We start from the raw sequence: 6,000 nt of genomic DNA, 5'->3' as shown, positions 1-6,000 counted from the left end.
CTAATTCATTGGTAGTTTCTTTTTTTTTTTGACAATGTCTAATAGCTTAAGCACAGACTAATATTTAATTAGATTAGATAGTGAAAGATCAGTGCTTTCAAAATGACAACAGTATGTTGTTGTCTGTAGATAAAATATTACACACAAAAAAAAAGTCAGCCTAAGATCTTCCCAGCGATGCTCTATTTAGTTATTAATAATTAATAAAGACATTAATGTGGCAGTTGCAATGGACTGTGCAATTTTCAACAATGTGTGGACAGAGAAGCCTAGCCTGAAGCAGTGAACAAGTGAAGCAGTAAGCTAAAATCTTCACAAAGTCCTGGACGCACACCATTGCTCAGTGGCCAGCTAAGTACAGGACTTCTTCATCTGGGGTTTTTACTGAACCTGGTTCCTTTTATAGACAAACCCAGAAAAAGATTGAACAAGAATCCCATGACTCATTATTTCCCAAGTTTCTAGGCTGCTTGTAGAGAAAATTAAGTACTGTACCTGGGCCACTCTGCTAGCAAAAGGAAAAATAAAATCCTTCCCTGTTAGAAAAAAAAATCAATAGCATTCTGAATACACCATTTCACTCTTTTTTTGGAAGAGAGAAGAGGCAGAAATTAGGAAGAAAAGCAATGGTTCAGTGTATATCCATCCAACTTTTATGAGACTATATCCCCTTTCTGACGAGAAGCCATCCAACTCTTGCTACTTCTTTCAAATCTGCCTGTGGAAAGAAAGATTTTTCATTGGGACAAGGATCTCCAGGGGAAGTAGTGAAAAATCAAGAGAGAAGGAATCTGGAACAATTCCCTCCCACCCACCTAAAGGAGATTCCTAGAAGTATTATTAGCCTGAGAGTTTCCAAAAACCCACTCAGCTTCTCAAAAGCAAGGTCATTTCTGAGGCAGGTTGATTTTAAAACAGAATTAGGGTCTAACTGAAACCTCTTAGAATGCTGGAATGTTTGAAATAGTCCCAGGAGAGTGGGTTTAATGCACAAAATGCAGGTGAGGCAGCCAGAAAGACGTGATGAGCGTAATTTATCACAGGGCTCTGCAATTTATCACAATGGTATCGCAGGAAACAGGCAAAACAGAGGAGGAGAGAAATAGACTGGAGAGATTAAGCTCCTTTGGGCATGGGACTCTTTTGTTTTTATTATGCCAAGGATATTACACAGTGTAAGACAAAATTTTCAAACAATATTTTTTTGATTGACATAGGGTTATGGATTCCTGGGGCTTTCCCTTCCAAACAAGGAAAAAAAAAAAGTTTAATTCTGAAGAGTGAAATTATAGGATGATAAAATTCTAGGATTCTGTTCTGTTGATTTTGGTTTTAATCCACCTCTGAAGCAGCTTTGGACTTGTGCCAGCAAGGGGGGATTCATTTGCACATGCAGGTCAGCCAGCGATGCTCCCAGCTACCTGCCCATCTGCTCAGTTTGCAAGTTTGGGTGCAGGATCCCCCTCGCCCCAACACAGGAGCGACTTCACGGGCTGATTCTGCAAGCTCCTTCTGCCTGGTGAGCATATGATCAATGTGTGCTCATGAGCAAATACAGCCCATCCTTGCTCCATTGCTCCTGGGTGCCTTCCTAAAACCAGTCCTGTAACAGCTCAAGCTTTTGCGGTAGCGCGGCTGGTAGCGCGGCTGGTCCGGAGTGTCTCTGCAGTTTAATGGATATTCCCCACCTCCCATAAAGCAGGGGCCTTACAGCTTTCAAAAGAGCACATGTACTATTTAAATTGTTTCACTGGGAGGAGAATTATGTGTTCTGCAACGCCTCAGGACAATGAGCCAAAGGAGCTATAGAATACGAGCTTGGTGTTACAGCCGTAGCTCTGCACTGCTGTGCTTTGTGGGGGTTTTAGTCTGCTATGTAACATTACTTTTACATTAACATTTGTGGTTCCTTTTTATGCACTCCAGCTTCATCATGCTCCACCCTTTATATTTTAACAGTTAGATGCCTATGATCCAACCAGGGTGGCATGTTCAAAGCTCCGCTACTTTTCAGTGTTGATTAAAGGAAAAAAAAAAAGAAAAAGGGAAAGGAAAAAAGCTCAGAGTACCAAACAAGTTTACTTCAAATAACTTTTATTCACACTAGGACAAGACTATAGCCAAAGAATTATACAAAACACAAAACAATAGGGATTTTTACAACTCGATTGAAGACTATTTCACGCCAATCCAATGTTTGTATATCTATAACCAACAAAGTTTTAGAGCACAATACTACTTAACATTACTCATTAGATGCTTTCAGATACAAAAATGTATCAGGAATAATAACAATAATCCACAGATTCCTTTTACTCATACAGAAATGTAACTATTGACCTTTAAAAATTTTGCAATTTTGCCCTTTGGATCGGTCCCACTGATGCTTTCTCCCCTAGAAAATCCTCTGTCTGGAAAGACAAATCACAGATAAACTTTTAGTGCTCAGAGCAAAAGGACTGTTTTTTATTATTGAAACAGATAACAACATCAATTAAAAAAGAAAAAAAAAAAAAGACATTTCGGCTGTGCTTCCCCAGACCAAAAAGTTCGTGTTCTAGAAACCCACAGTAATAAGCTTGGCTTGAAAGGTTTAGTCATGATTTCACCAGGTATTGCTTCAGGCTTTCCTACTGCATCCTAATGCAGAATATTAAGCCAATCAAGAAATCTAAAATGTCACTAAATAAAGCAGCAAGAGAGATGAGCATGAACTTGTTCCTGTAACGCACTGGGGATAGAGCCTTCTTGAAACTCGCTGAAGTCAGTGGGAATATGCCCACTAGTGCCAGTCCTCTTTCAAGCAGACTTTTTCTGGAAATACTAGAAATAGGAACATGCAGCCAAGTTCAGATCTGCACCTGCATTTCCCTGCAGTGTGAGTTTAGTTGGGTGCAGTTAAAGTTTCTCGCTGCCTCCCGCATCCTACCCAAAGCCTGTCAGAGAAGGGATATCAGTGGTCTTTGAAGCAAGGCATCCTACGGCTCTGCTATTGCAAACGTGCCTCTAGCCATTCACATGCACCATCAGGAAGGGGATAATGTGTGGGGATTTAACACAGGATCACCCTCGCTGCACAGTACTGGTGCCCATGGCTTCATGCTTTGCATGGTTCTAGCCTGTCTATATAGGAGCATGTATCTCGCATAATTTACAACCCAGCTCCACAGTTAACATCCAGATCTTAATGTGTTTGATTGTGTACAGCAATTTATATTCCATTCTAAACTGGTCTCATACATGGAGCTGCAGAGCATGGCATGAGAGCAGGACAGGAGATCGTGTGCAAGAGAGGCTGTTTTCTGCCATGTCCTTTTGGTGCTCACCCCACATGCGTGCTATTTGCTAGAGACCACAACTGAGCTAGCAACAAGATGTCATGGGACAAAAAAAACCTTTTGGATCAAGCAAAAATATTACATTGTTAAAATCAAAATGGATCCCTTCTGAGGTTAGCGAGGAATGCAAGTTTCACAATTTCTTTTTTTAACAATCAGCAGACAGGCAGCTAAATCATACTCATAAAATACCACTCCAGTTTGGATTTGTCACAAAAATGAAGCATTTAATTGCTGCTAGAAGTGACAAAGATAAGCCAGTCTCGTTTCCACAACAAGGAAAGAGGCATCTGTCAGAAGAGACAGACCTTCCTGTCTGCTTCTGTGTGCTACAAGGGCGATCGCAGGTGAAAAACAACACGAGTGATGCAGCAAAGTAAGAGCTTAAGTCTAATTAAGAATCCAAACTCCTCCAAAGGCAGGTTCAAAAGCAGGTAGCAGAAGACTGATCTAAGAGACATTCTTTCCCAGCAGGTTCCTCCCTGTGTACACGTTCTGGTTTACTTCCGTATGGAATTGTTAAAAAAAAAAAAAAAAAAAAAGGAAAAAATAAAATACAGTGGTTCACAAGGCTGTATGGTGACCTTTGAAAAGAAAACAACTGTGCACTGTTACTCTGGTTTTGGAAAGGCCACTCTTGGAAACAGACCTCCATCTTCCCTCTCTCATTCACGTTACAGTGTCTTCTAGGGGCTTATTGCTTCTTGGGCAAATACCCCGGGAACAAGCACATCTGGCCGCACATACCAAAAAATTCTATAGGGAGATGGCTGCCTGTGTGCACATGGGCATGTGTATGAGATGAAGGGGGCATTTCCTAGAGAATAAGTGTTTACTAGGCACCTACTTGCCCCTGCAAGCTAAGAGAAGTTAGTTGCCTAACAGCCACCAGGGCCTTGGAAAAGTTCCCTGTAATTCTCTGTCCCAGACAGATTGCCCTGAAAGTGTCCTGCTGTCTGTCTGCACAAATTAGGCAGTCTCTACATTCTTGTTCTCTACAGGACTTCTGGTGTTGGCTGTAGCAAAACCTTCTAATATTTCATCTCCGGTTATGGCTCTCAGCATTTTAGGGAGGCTGCATTTAGATAAGATACCAACTCAAACACCATATACTGCAGAGAGGGAGATATTTAAGCTGCCTGAGTTGAACTGGCAGCAATTTGTTGACTTTTTTTCTTTTTTTGCAATGTAAAGAAACAGCCATTTTTGTTTACATAGCAGCTATTTACATTTTTGTTTATTTTATGATGTTTATTTAAGAAGACAGTTTAATCATTTTACTTTCCTTAGATTCATTTGCCTGGAATTAGTTACTTCATTTTCACTGAAAGCAAAATTAGGAAGGTACCTAATTAAAAAAAATGGAATAATTTTGTCATCTTTACACTGGCAAAATTCCCATGAACTTTGATTACGCACTAGGAATTTTGCCTGAAGAAGGATCATATAATAAAGCATTTCATTGCTGCAGATTATATTAAAGCCAAATGAGCACACACAGAATTCCTATACACAGAGTCTAGAAATGAATTACAAGACACTCATTTTTTTGCAGTTCCAAGATTTACTGTTCATTATTGAACAGTTCAGGCCAGGTAAAAGCACTAAGCTGGATTAAAACACTTTTTATTGATATCTGGCTTCATGTCATTCTAGCTTTCAGTTTTTGGTATGAATTTAAGGACCTAAAAATGTGAAACTAGTCCAAAATTCATTTTAGCTCAATATTCAAACTCCAATACCAGCGAAGAAGGGAGAACGGAGCAAGCATTTTTGTGGTACTTCCTGCGACAGCATCTCAGATCCTGAAGATCTGTGGCTTGGGGAATTCTTGATCCAGCGGCAGAGTGCAAATTCCTACATATTTCCCCAGCAAGGCGGGGGTTTGCTGCTAATGGCAATGGTTGCCTGGGGGTTGGCGGTGCAGCGGGATGTCCTGCTCCGGGCCCACAGCCCTCCTGCCTGCCAACGTCAGCTGGGGCTCAGCCCCAGCACTGGGGGCTTTCTAGCACTTCTCCATCCCCATCTTTCCCTTTGGACACACTTCAAGGAATCATCAGTTAGGCCACATTATTAATCCATTTCATCCCTTTTGTGGAAGGAATTTACGTTCAAATGTTGCTATTTTGGCAGCCAAAATGAAATATCTGGGATTTAATTTTCAGAGGTGTCAATCTCCTTAGCCTAAGCTAAGGAGAGCCGTCCACGAGAATCATGAGACTATGACTTCCCTCAAAAATGCCTCTGAATATGGACATTAGAAATAAAGAAATGTACAATTAATGAACCTCACTGAAACTCCTGGAATTTGCTGTCAAATCAAGATAAAATTTGACACTTTTAAGAGCATCTATGTGACTGTTTTCCTGAAAATATGGCTAAAATCACTGTTTAAATGGGAGACATTTTAACAGCAATCCATAGGGAGCTATTGATGGTAATAAAAAATACTATGAGAAGAAAACAGCAGCAAGTGAAACTGCCCTCTTGGAAAGCCCAGGTCTGCTTTCAAGGAAGTGTTGATATTCACCATAAGCCTCTGCCATTTCCCAGAGGGCCACACGGTGCCTTTTAATGACATAATCAAAAAGTAATGGTGTTCTGGGCTTAAAACTACAGGGCCTGATCCTTCTCCCAGTGAAATCAAAGAGGATTTTGCTAT

The sequence above is a fragment of the Tinamus guttatus genome, unplaced genomic scaffold, assembly GCF_059628265.1.
Source record: "Tinamus guttatus ecotype Peru unplaced genomic scaffold, ASM5962826v1 Tinamus_guttatus_pri_ptg000503l, whole genome shotgun sequence".
Lineage (NCBI taxonomy): Eukaryota > Metazoa > Chordata > Aves > Tinamiformes > Tinamidae > Tinamus > Tinamus guttatus.
This window is presented reverse-complemented; position numbering follows the sequence as displayed.